Source organism: Trachymyrmex cornetzi, unplaced genomic scaffold, assembly GCF_001594075.2.
Source record: "Trachymyrmex cornetzi isolate Tcor2-1 unplaced genomic scaffold, Tcor1.1 scaffold138, whole genome shotgun sequence".
NCBI lineage: Eukaryota > Metazoa > Arthropoda > Insecta > Hymenoptera > Formicidae > Trachymyrmex > Trachymyrmex cornetzi.
Window position 1 is genome coordinate 1,241,491 of NW_017295960.1, and position 6,539 is coordinate 1,248,029.

Here is a 6,539-nt window from a genome sequence, read left to right on the forward strand (position 1 = left end):
ATTAAGCAAGTATGGAATTATAATGTGACGTTATTCGTTATCTTAAAGTAATAACAATAAGCCAATAAAGTAGCAAATCATTTACTTAATTGAAAAGGATGATATTTATTTATAACAATATTTGCAGATAAAGAATTACGCGAATCCTGTGATCTCTTTTGAGATCTGTACATAAGAATTGCGCTAAAACGGGGATTAATTCATACTTTGTATAAATAAATACAATGATAATAACGACAAAATGTATAACTGGGCGTTAGAAGTCAGCGCTGGATATTATATTGCGCAAAGCTAACTAATACCTATTAATATGTCAAAAATAGTAAGCTGAAACGTACGAAATTGAATTTTTGACATATTAATAGGTATAAGCTAGATTTGCGCAATATAATATCCAGCGCTGACTCCTAACGCCCAGTTATATATTTTGTCGTTATTATTATTGTATTAATTTAAGGAGTCTATAAATTTGTATATTTACTTGAAATTTTTGTATAAATGAATTTGACGACAAATTATTTGTGGACAGCATTGTGATAAATTTAAGTTTTCATCCCTTGATGGTAGTTGCACAGCTTTTTTATCTTTGTTGCAACTAATTGTAGGGCATCTGGAACGAAATAAAATAGAATTTGATATGGTTAGATTATAAATAAGAAATTTAATTAAAAAATCTCTCTTTACGTTAGCATTAAAATAACGACAGAATGTCGTAATTATGCAGGTCCCATTGCGAAATTTGTGTGTGAGTGTTAATTGTTTGAATATATAGGGTAACTCCGGCAAATGCGCCGCGCTGGGATTTACGAAGCAGAAGTCAGAAAAAACAGAAGGAGTAGGGGTAATTTTCTCGTAACTACTCTGTTACATGCCTCTATGACTCTAGTGAACGGTTATGCAACATACCATATACAACTGCTTCCGTAGTAAAGGGTACCAACCCCATGTACATCAGAAACAAGATCCCACAAATGTAACTCTTCATTTTACTTTCTTGTTTAGGAAGTCATCTGACTTTTATATATCGCTTTTTCCTCCTTCATAATTTTTTTAGAACGTCTCCTCCTCTGTTCTGTACGAATAAACAAAAAGCAAAATGTACATTATCATACTTCGCGATAGCAGAAATTAAAGGAGCAAAGATGATTAAATAAGTCATGAGTTCATTCATATCACTTCAATATGATATCACCTTCAGCATCATTGAGCATAATGCATTCCCATGATAGTAAATAACATGTGATAATTTTATTTTTCATGTATTAATCATTAAATATATATTTGCGACTTTTGAGAGATTTTATTACTAACGGTTTTTGCTTTTGTCTGACGGAAATGTGAAGCAGCAATTGTGAAGAACGGAGAATTCGATAAACTCGATTGTGAGTTATTATACAAGGTAGTATTTCTTTATCCAGTCTAAAGCGACAACAGTAGGGAAGTGAATAAATAGAAATTTTGATGAATTCAGGAGAGGAATAGTATTTATTTATAATATTACAATTTTTTCAAGTAAATAATGTCTCGTTATGCAAATCCCAGCTGTGCCTACAGAGATTATTGAAAGGTTCACACAGAGAAATACATACTCAAGCAATTGTTACCTGTTTACAAAGTTTATAGCAAATTTATAAGTTCATCGTAAGCATTAAATTTATTTAAAATATTATAGTTTTTTACTCTAAGAAATGAATGGTAAGCAAACGACAATCAAAGGCAATAAAAATCGATCAAATAAATAGATTCGGATGAAAGTAACGTTTATTCGTTTAATATCGTTCCGAATTATGTCGAATGCGAAACAGTCAAGTTGAGATCAAGACGGAAATAGTTTATATACTTTCATGCGACGCGGAAGTGTAAAACAGGAATAATGAGAAACGGAGAGTCCGATAAATCTCGGTTGCGCCTTATCGTAGGAAAAGTAGCGTAATTCTTTATCCAATCTTACTGTCTAAATTTCTTGGAGTGAAATCTGAGTTCAAAAGAATAAAATCATATTTCAGAAGAGTGAAAATTTGTCATTCTTATTTAAGAATGCAAATATTTTCGTTCTTTTTTTATAGTGACAATGTTTTCTCTTTTTTCGAATGAGATTTTACTTCAAGAAATTTAAAGAGTAAGGTAACAACAATAGTCAAGTGAATAATTAGAGTTCTTCTAAGAGAAACTATATTTATCTACAACAATATTTCAGGACAGAGTATAGCCCGTTCCGCGAATCCTATCAAATTTTTCATTACCAGCAGAATGTTTATTTATTTATTAATGTTTATAACTAATTTTTTTATTTCTATAAAAATTTTTCTTATAATAGTTTATGAATTTGAAAGTTTGGCAACTTAAATTTTAGCATCAAATGTAAAAATCCATTGTTTTATGCCTTTTATTAATTTATTTTGTTTATTTTACAACTATTATGTGAAAGTTTTTTCGTTGAGAAAAGACTATTCCTAGATCTAATCGTGAAAGTATACTCTAGTCGGGTTCTTATTTGCACAAAGCGGTCGTGGACAGCAATCTGGATACTTTTTACTTTCATCCTGCGGTACCCAAAGAACAGTTTGATCTGGATCACAAGTTAATACAGGGCATCTGGAAACAAACGGAATAAAATTAAATTATGAAAACGAGTTTTACAGAAAATCTTTTTACAGTAACATTGAAATCACGACGAGTATTATAATTATAAAGATCTCATTGTGAAATAAGGAATATTATTGATTTGACATTAGAACATATCAGTCAGAAGAAATAAAAGAGAAATTTGGAAATGTGAAATAATACGATAATATGACAATATTTTCTATCACATTTTCTTATTTTCCATATAATTTCTCTGAGATACAAAGTAAAAATTATATGAAACAAATTTCTTTTATTTCTATAAATATTTCTCTTGTAATTATTTACCAATTTGAAAGTTTGGCAACTTAAGTTTCAGCATCAAATGTAAAAATCTATTGTTTTATACTTTTTAAGCATATTTTTGATTTATTAATATATAATTAGAACGAGAGAGAGAGAGAGAGAGAGAGAGAGAGAGAGAGACCAATCACATAATATTATCATTGCGTTTGTATTAAAGTGAAGATCGAAGTAACTGATTAATAGAAGAGTATTACGTAAGCTTTTCTCGAGATTACGAGATTAGACATAAAAATTATCATCTAATAATTTTATGCGTGAATATATATTTTTTTTTAATTTTGCCGGACGCGAAATCTTTTATCTAGTTACTTACAGCTGCACTGGATAGCGTAGATATTTCATGAATAAGAATATATTTTATAAATTATCTTATATATGATATATTACATTATAACTTACCGATTTAAAGTAACTATGCCGTTCGCTTTATTACAATACACCTGCGCGCAGGGATGAACGGTGTGATAACCCACTGTCAGATATTCATATCCCCATTTGCAGTAATCTAAATGTATATCTATTTGAGTAAAAGTATTCAAAGAATATAATTCGAAAATAATTTTATTCATTTTCGAGATATTTATTAGATATTGTCTTTACGCGGCCACATTGGTATTAGAGTGATCATATTCGTCTAAAAAATCTGTTAAAGAATCTGTTATTGAAACATTAAAGTTGTTTACTCCCTAGAATTTTTAGTTTCTTAGTCCGCGAGTTATACAACATACCATACTCGTATGCTTGCGTAGTAGAGGGAACCAACACCATGTACATCAGCAACCAGATTCCACAAATGTAACCCTTCATCTTACTTTCTTGCTTAGGGAGTCACCAGAGAGAAGAGACAATAATAAATTTTTTAAAAACCGACTTTTATATATCGCTTTTCCTTTCTCTCTCTCTCTCTCTCCATGATTTTTTTAAAAAAACGTTTCGCTTTCTTTTCTGTACGAACAAACACAAAGTAAAACGTGCAATATCATACACGGCGATTGAAAAGATAAAAAGAGCAAGTATGATTGAATAAACATCAGGTTCATTGTTATCACTTGAACACGACATCATTTTTACCATCATTATACATAACTAATTATACTTATTACGTTTTATTTTGTATGTATTGATCATTAATTATATATTCATGACTTCGCATGATTTTATTGCTGAATATACCTAGTATTCGGTATATTTTGTATTTTTCATGTATATGCTTAACGTGTCCTAACAGAAGAACATTTTTCAGTCTTTAATAATTGAACATCTTAATCAAAATATTCGGCCTGCTTTAACTTAGAATCAAACGGCGTTTATTCACTTTCTTTAATGGACATTATAGTTTTTCACTCTAAGAAATGAATGGTAAGCAAACAATAATCGTAAGAGGCAATCGATCGGGTAAACCGATTCGGCGAAAGTAGCGTTTACTCGTTTAGTACTGCGTTGGATTATACTGGATGTGCATTTTTACAAGCAAGTTAGGACCGCTCAAGACGGAAATAATTTTTCTACATTTTTACGACGGAAATATATAGCAGAAATGATGAGGAACGGAGAATCCGATAAATTCGATTCGGGATATCGTACGAAAAGTAGCGCGATTTTTGATCCAGTTTTACTCTCTGAACTTCTTGGATTGAAATGTTAGTTAAAAAAAAAGAACGAGAATCTCCCACTCTTATTCAACAGTGATATTTTCGCTTTTTTAATCATGGCATATTTTCATTTTTTTGGAATGAGATTTCACTCGAAGCAATTAAAAAGTAATGTAACAATAATAGTCAAGTGAATAAGTTGAACCTTTTGATGAATCAAAGAAAAACGATATTTATTTACTTACAATAATATTTACTACAATAATATTTACTTACAAAATTATTTATTTACAATAATATTTTAGGATAAAGTTTTCGTGAATCCTATCGAATTTTTTATTACCAGCAGAATATTTATTTTACAAATATTGGGAGCTTCCTTCGCCGAGAAAGGATTATTCCTTTAGATTTAAAGGTATCTTCAGCTATTAGTCGGGTTAGTCGCACAAAACACTAGTGGACAGCAATCGGGAAATTCTCTGCTTTCATCTGGTGGTGCGCAAAGAACATTGTCCTCTGGATCACATCTTAATAAAGGACATCTGGAAAACGGAACGGAATAAAAATTAGATTATGAAAATGATTTTTATAGAAAATCTCTTTACATTAGCGTTGAAATCACGACAGAATATTGTAATTATATAGATCCCATTGCGAAATAGGGAATAATATTGATATTATTTAAACATTAGAGTGATTAGATCGTATCAGTCAGAAAAAAAAGAAAAGGGAAATTTGGAAATGTGAAATAATATGATAATATTTTCTATCATATTTCCTTATTTTTCATATATTTTCTCTGATCAATGAGATACAGAGTAAAAATTATATGAAATTAACTTTTTTGTTTCTATATATATAGTTCTCTTCTTATATAATTGTTTACGAATTTGAAAGTTTGACAAATTAAGTTTTAGTCTGAAATGTAAAAATCCGTTGTTTCTAAATATATTTTTCATTCATTAACATATAATTTAAATAACTGATAATATATTGTCATTGCATTTACATTAAATACCAGAAATAACAGATTTTCTCCAGATTACAATATTAGACATAAAAAATGTCATCTAATAACTATCTGAAAAATGAAATATTATTTATTTTTTCTTCGAGTTTTCCGAGGCGTAAAATCTTATAATCCAGCTAAATATAGGTGCACTGGATAGCGAAGATATTTTATGAATAAGAATATACACGTATATTTTTAAAGAATTTTTTTAGAATTTTTTAATATCGTATTTTCTCGTGTTAAAAATGTGAAAAATGCAGTATATACTAAAAAATTAATAAAAAATTCGTAAAGTTCTACGAGAAGAAAATAAACAATTTTCGTCTCTTGCAGTTTTTCTGTAAAATTGATAGTATTTGAGTAAAAAATTATTGAAAACCAATTTTCGGTAATTTTTAACAATTAATATCTTGTTAACTATTGTGAAAATTGCAAAATGGTAGAGAACTGTTCTTCTTAGTTTAGTCCATTCTACCTCTAAATTATCTTACATATGATAGATACCGTAAATTATTTTACATATGTTAGATATATGATATTATAACGTTTTGATTACTTAACTGAATTAACTAGACCAGTCTGTGAATAACAATGCACGTGCATGCACGGACGAACAGTGGTTCCACCCGCTTTCATATATCCGTATCCCCATCTGCAATATTCTAAATACATGTCTATGTGAGTAAAATCCGAAAGAATTCGAAGAGTATAATCCGAGAAATTTAACTTATTTTTGAGATTTATCGAATATTCGTTATGCGTGGCCACATTGATATTTGTGTGATCACATTTGTCTAAAAAAACCTCAAATTATATGTTATTGAAACATCGAAGTTAACTACTTCTTAGAATTGTTTGAACAGTCTGTTTCTCGGAAGAGTGAAATTTCATTCTCTTGTCAGCGGTTATGCAACATACCATATAGTCCGGGAGATGATGACACTAAAATGGTCATGATTTGTTACCACTTGAAATCGTCATAATTCGTCATTTATTAGGTAAAC